We start from the raw sequence: 6000 nt of genomic DNA, 5'->3' as shown, positions 1-6000 counted from the left end.
TTGAAGTAGCCAGAAGGATCATGAGTGAATCCGAGATGGTTGGACATTGAGTTATTGATACTGTTAGAGTTTGGTTTTACTTGGTTCAAATTGAGACTGTGCCCTGGTTTTTCTTTCTTGAAAAAGGTATTTAACTTAATGTTTATTTTTAAAATTTCTACAAATGAAATACTTTGAACTTTTAAAAGAGATTTTATATTTTTTAACAGACTGGAATTTTAATATGTTTGAATTTGTAAAGACTATGGGACTTTTAAAGTTGTTTATGTTTTTAATGTGAGATATTGGGCTTGAATTAGAAAAGAAGAGTTTGTGACTAAATACTGATGTGTTCGTATGTCAAGGTAACAAGGTGTTAGTTGTAGTGGCTGGTTCTGTATGATACCTTGACACAATCTAGAATCTTCAGTTGATGAAATTCACCTATGAGATCAAACTTTACGATATTTTCTCATTTGGTGATCAATGGGGGAGGGCTCAGCCTTTTTTCCAACGAATATTTTTGTTCTGACTTTTAAGAAGGACTAAAGAATCTGCACTTTGTTCATCCTTCTTAAGCTTCCTGTGGTCTGTGGGTTGTATTTTGGGTAATCTGAGCTTTTGGGCTAATATCCACTTATCAGTGAGTACATACAATGTGTATGTTTTTGTGATTGGGCTACCTCACTCAGGATGATATTTTCTAGCTCCATTCATTTGCCTAAGAATTTCATGAAGTCATTGTTTTTGAAGCTGAGTAGTACTTCACTGTATAAATGTACCACATTTTCAGTATTCATTGCTGTTGAGGGACATCTGGGTTCTTTCCAGCTTCTGGCTATTATAAATAAGGCTGATATGAACATAGTGGAGCATGTGTCCTTGTTATATGTTGGAACATCTTTTGGGTATATGCCCAGGAGTGGTATAGCTGTGTCCTCAGGTAGTACTATGTTCAATTTTCTGAGGAACCTCTAGACTTATTTCCAGAGTGTTTTTACCAGCTTGCAATCCAACCAACAATGGAGGAGTGTTCCCCTTTCTCCACATCCTCACAACTATCTGTTGTCACCTGAGTTTTTGATCTTGGCCATTCTGATTGGTGTGAGGTGGAATGTCAGGGTTGTTTTGATATGCTGCTTTGATTGCTGATAACTAAGGATGTTCAACATTTCTTTAGGTGCTTCTCATCATTCGATATTCCTCAGCTGAGAATTCTTTGTTTAGCTTAGTAGTCCATTTTTAATAGGGCTATTTGATTCTCTGAATTCTAACTTATTCAGTTCTTTGTATATCTTGGATATTAGCCTTCTAATGGATGTGGTATTAGTAAAGATCTTTTCCTAATGCATTGGTTGCTGGTTTGTCCTGACAGTGTTCTTTGCCTTTCAGAAGATTTGCAATTTCATATAGTCCTATTTGTTGATTCTTGATCTTACAGCGTAAGACATTGGTGTTCTGTTCAGGAAACTTTCCCCAGTGCCCATGTGTTTGAGGTTCTTCTCCACTGTTTCTTCTATTAGTTTGAATGTATCTGGTTTTATGTGGTGGTTCTTGATACACTTGGATGATAAAAATGAATCAATTTGCATTCTTCACCATTTGGTGAAAAATGCTATCTTTTTTCTACTGGATGGTTTAGTTCCTTTGTCAAAGATCAAGTGACCATAGGTATGTGGTCATTCCTGGGTCTTTGATTCTATTCAATTGATCTACTTTCCTGTCTCTGTGCCAATACCATACAGTTTTTTCACTATTGATATGTAATACAATATGTCAGGGACAGTGATTCCCCCAGAAGTTCTTTTATTGTTGAGGAAAATTTTTGATATCCTGGGCTTTTTGTTTTTCCAAATGAAGTTGCACATTGCTCTTTCTAACTCTATGAAGAATTGAGTTGATATTTTGATGGGGATTGCATTGGATCTGTACGTTGCTTTTGGCAAGACGCCATTTTTACTATATTAAACCAGCCAGTCGTGAGCATGGGAGGTACTTCCATCTACTGAGATCCTGTTCAATTGCTTTCTTTAGAGACTTGAAGTCTTCGTCATACAGATCTTTCAGTTGGTTGGTAAGAGTCATACGGAAGTAATTTATATTATGTGTGACTACTGTGAAGACTGTCCTTTTCCTAGTTCCTCAGCCTGTTTATCCTTTGAATAGAGAAAGGCTACTGCATTTTTTAGTTAATTTTATATCCAGCCACCCTGTTGAAGGTGTTTTCAGGATTAGGAGTCCTCTGGTGGAATTTTTGGGGTCACTAAAGCATAGTATTTTATCATTTGTAAATAGTAAGATTTTTATTTCTTCTTTTCTAATTTGTATCTCCTTGATGAGCTTTTGTTGTCTGATTGCTCTGGCTAGTATTTTAAGTACGATATTGTATAAGTATGGAGAGTGGGCAGCCTTGTCTAATCTGATTTTAGTGGAATTGCTTCACGTTTCTCTTCAGTTACATGATGTTAGCTACTGGTTTACTGTATATTGCTTTGACTATGTTTAGGTATGGGCCTTGTGTTCCTGATATTTCCAAGACTTTTATCATGTAGGGCTGTTGAATTCTGTCAAATGCTTTCTCAGAATCTAATGAGATGATCATGTGTTTTTTTCCCTTTGAGTTTCTTTATATAGCCAATTATGTTGATGAATTTCCACATATTGAACCATCCCTGCATCCCTGGGATGAAGCCCACTTGATCATGATAGATGATAATTTTGATGTGTTCTTTAATTTGGTTTATGAGAATTTTATTGAGTATTTTTGCATCAATATTCATAAGGGAAATTGGTCTGAAGTTCTCTTTCTTTGTTGGGTGTTTGTGTGGTTTTGGTCTAAGCGTAATTGTGGCTTCACAGAAGGAATTGGGTAGTGTTACTTCTGTTTCTATTTTATAGAATAGTTTGGACTGTATTGATATTAGGTCTTCTATGAAGGTCTGAGAGAATTCTGCTCTATACTCATGTGGTCCCTGGATTTTTATGGTTGGAAGATTTTTAATGATTGTTTTTATATATTTAGGCATTATGGGGTTGTTTAGATGGTTTATTTGATCCTGATTTACTTTGGTACCTGGTATCTGCCAAGGAAATTGCCCATTTCCTCCAGATTTTCTACTTTTGTTGAATATAGGATTTGTAGCAAGATCTGATGATATTTTGAATTTCCTCAGTTTCAGTTGTTATTTCTCCTGTTTCATTTCTGATTTTTTAATTTGGATGTTCTCTCGTACCCTCTAGTTAGTCTGGCTAAGGGTTTATCTATCTTGTTGATTTTCTCAAAGAACCAGCTCCCTATTTTGTTGATTCTTTGTATAGTTCCTTTGGTTGATTTCTTGATTATTTCCTGCCATGTATTCCTCTTTGGTATAGTTGCTTCTTTTTTTCTTTATGCTTTTAGGAATGCTGTCAAACTGCTAGGGTATGCTCTCTCCACTTTCTTTTTGCAGGCACTCAGAGTTATGAATTTTCCTCTTAGCACTGCTTTCATTTTCATTGTGTCCCATATGTTGGGTATTGTGCCTGAATATTAAATTCTAAAAAAGTATTTCTTTGTTGTTTTTTCCTTGACCAAGTTATTATTGAGAAGATCATTGTTCACCTTTCATGTGTATATGGGCTTTCTGCTCTGTTGTCGTTGTTGTTGTTGTTGTTGTTGTTGTTGTTGTTGCTGCTGTTTTTGTTGTTATTGAAAACCAGCCTTAGTCTGTGGTGATCTGATAGGGTGCATGACATTATTTCAATATTCATGTATCTGTTGAGAAGTGTTTTATGACCAATTATATGGTCAATTTTGGAGAAGATACCATGAGGTGTTGAGAAGAAGGCATATTCTTTTGTTTTAGGATGAAATGTTCTATAGATATCTGTTAAATCCATTTGGTTCATAACTTACGTTAGTTGTCTATGTCTCTGTTTTCTGTTTAGTTTCATTTTCCATGGTCAGTCCACTGATGAGAGTGGAATATGTAAGTCTCCCCCTATTATCGTATGAGGTTCAATGTGTACTTTGAGCTTTAGTGGGTTTCTTTTATGTATGTAGGTGCCCTTTGTATTTGGAGCATAGATATTACACATTGAGAGTTCATCTTGGTGGATTTCTCCTTTGATGAATATGAAGTGTCCTTCCTTATCTTTTTTGCTAACTTTTGGTTGAAAGTCGATTTTATTCAATGTTAGAATTGCTTTTCCAGCTTGTTTCTTTGAGACCATTTGCTTAGAAAATTGTTTTCAAGTCTTTCACTCTGAGGTAGTGTCTGTCTTTGTCACTGAAGTGTCTTTCCTGTATGCAGCATAACACTGGGTCCTCTTTATGTACCCAGCCTGTTAGTCCATGTCTTTTTATTGAGGGAATTGAGTCCAAATATATTGAGAAATATTAGGGATGAATGTTTGCTGTTTCCTGTTGTTTATGTTGTTAGAGATGGAATTATGTTTGTGTGTCTCTCTTCTTTTATGTTAACTTTAATTAGATTACTTTCTTGCTTTTTCTAGGGTGCAGTTTCCCTCCTTCTGTTGGAGTTTTCCATCTATTATCCTTTTTAGGGCCGGATTTGTGGAAAAATATTGGGGAAATTTGCATTTTTCCATGGAATATCTTGGTTTCTCATCTATGTTAATTGAGAGTTTTGCTGGATATAGTACCCTGGGCTTGCATTTTTGTTCTCTTAGGGTCTATATGACATCTTCCCAAGATCTTCTGGCTTTCAAAGTGTCTGGTGAGATATCTGGGGTAATTCTGATATGTCTGCCTTTATATGTTACCTGATCTTTTTCTCTTACTGCTTTTAATATTCTTTCTTTGTTTTGTGCATTTAGTGTTTTATTATGTGACAGGAGGAATTTCTTTTCTGATCCAATCTATTTGGAATGCTGTAGGCTTCTTGTATGCTTATGGGCATCTCTTTCTTTAGGTTAGGGAAATTTTCTTCTATAATTTTGTTAAAGATATTTATTGCCCCTTTAAGTTGGGAATCTTTGCTGTCTTCTATACCTAATATCCTCAGGATTGATCTTCTCATTGTGTCTTGGGTTTCCTGGATATTTTGGTTGAGGAGCTTTTTGTGTTTTGCATTTTCTTTGATGGTTGTGTTAATGTTTTCTATGGTATCTTCTCCTCTAAGATTCTCTCCTCTCTCTCTTGTATGTCTGGTAATGCTTATGTCTTTGACTCCTGATTTCTTTCCTAGGTTTTCTGTCTCCAGGGTTGTCTCACTGTATGATTTCTTTATTGTTTCTCTTTGCATTTTTAGTTCTTCGATGATTTTGTTCAATTCATTCACCTGATTGCTTGTGTTTTTCTGTAAGTCTTTCATGGATTTTTGTGTTTCCTCTTTAAGGGCTTCTACTTGTGTACCTGTGTTGTCCTGTATTTCTTTAAGGGAATTATTTATGTCCTTAAGGTCCTCTAACAGCATCATGAGTTGAGATTTTAAATCAAAATCTTACTTTTCTGGTGTTTTGGGGTATGCAGGGCTTGCTGTGGTAGGGACTGGATTCTTATGATGCCAAGTGGCATTTTTTTCTGTCACTTAGGTTCTTGACCTAGCCTCTTGCCATCTGTTTATCTCTGGTGTTCACCGGTCTTGCTTTCTCTGACAGTGGTTTGACCCTCCTGTAAGCATGTGTGTCAGTACTCCCGGAGACCAGCCTTCATCCAGTAGGATCTGGGTACAGAGAGCTGTGTCACAGGTTCAGCAACAGGCACAAACAGAAACCAGAAGGATCCTGTCCCAGACTGCTCCTTGGTTGTTGTGTCTAGATGGCTCTAGGCCTGTTACTCTTGGGACAGGAATTTGAATAGAATGGTGGTCTCACCTTTGCTCTCAGGATTGTCTACACTTCTGAGAATCCAGCTCCACAAGGGATCTGGGTACAGAGAGCTGTGTCACAGGGTTAGCTCTGAGTGCAAGCAGAGACTAGAAAGATCCTGTCCCAAACTATTCCACAGTTCCTGTGTACTGAGATCTCTGGGTTTGTCCCTTGAAATAGAAGTGGTGGTCTTACCTTGCTCTCAGGTTT

This window comes from Rattus norvegicus, chromosome 5, assembly GCF_021556685.1.
Source record: "Rattus norvegicus strain SHRSP/BbbUtx chromosome 5, alternate assembly SHRSP_T2T, whole genome shotgun sequence".
Taxonomy (NCBI): Eukaryota; Metazoa; Chordata; class Mammalia; order Rodentia; family Muridae; genus Rattus; species Rattus norvegicus.
Note: the sequence above shows the minus strand (reverse complement) of the source record.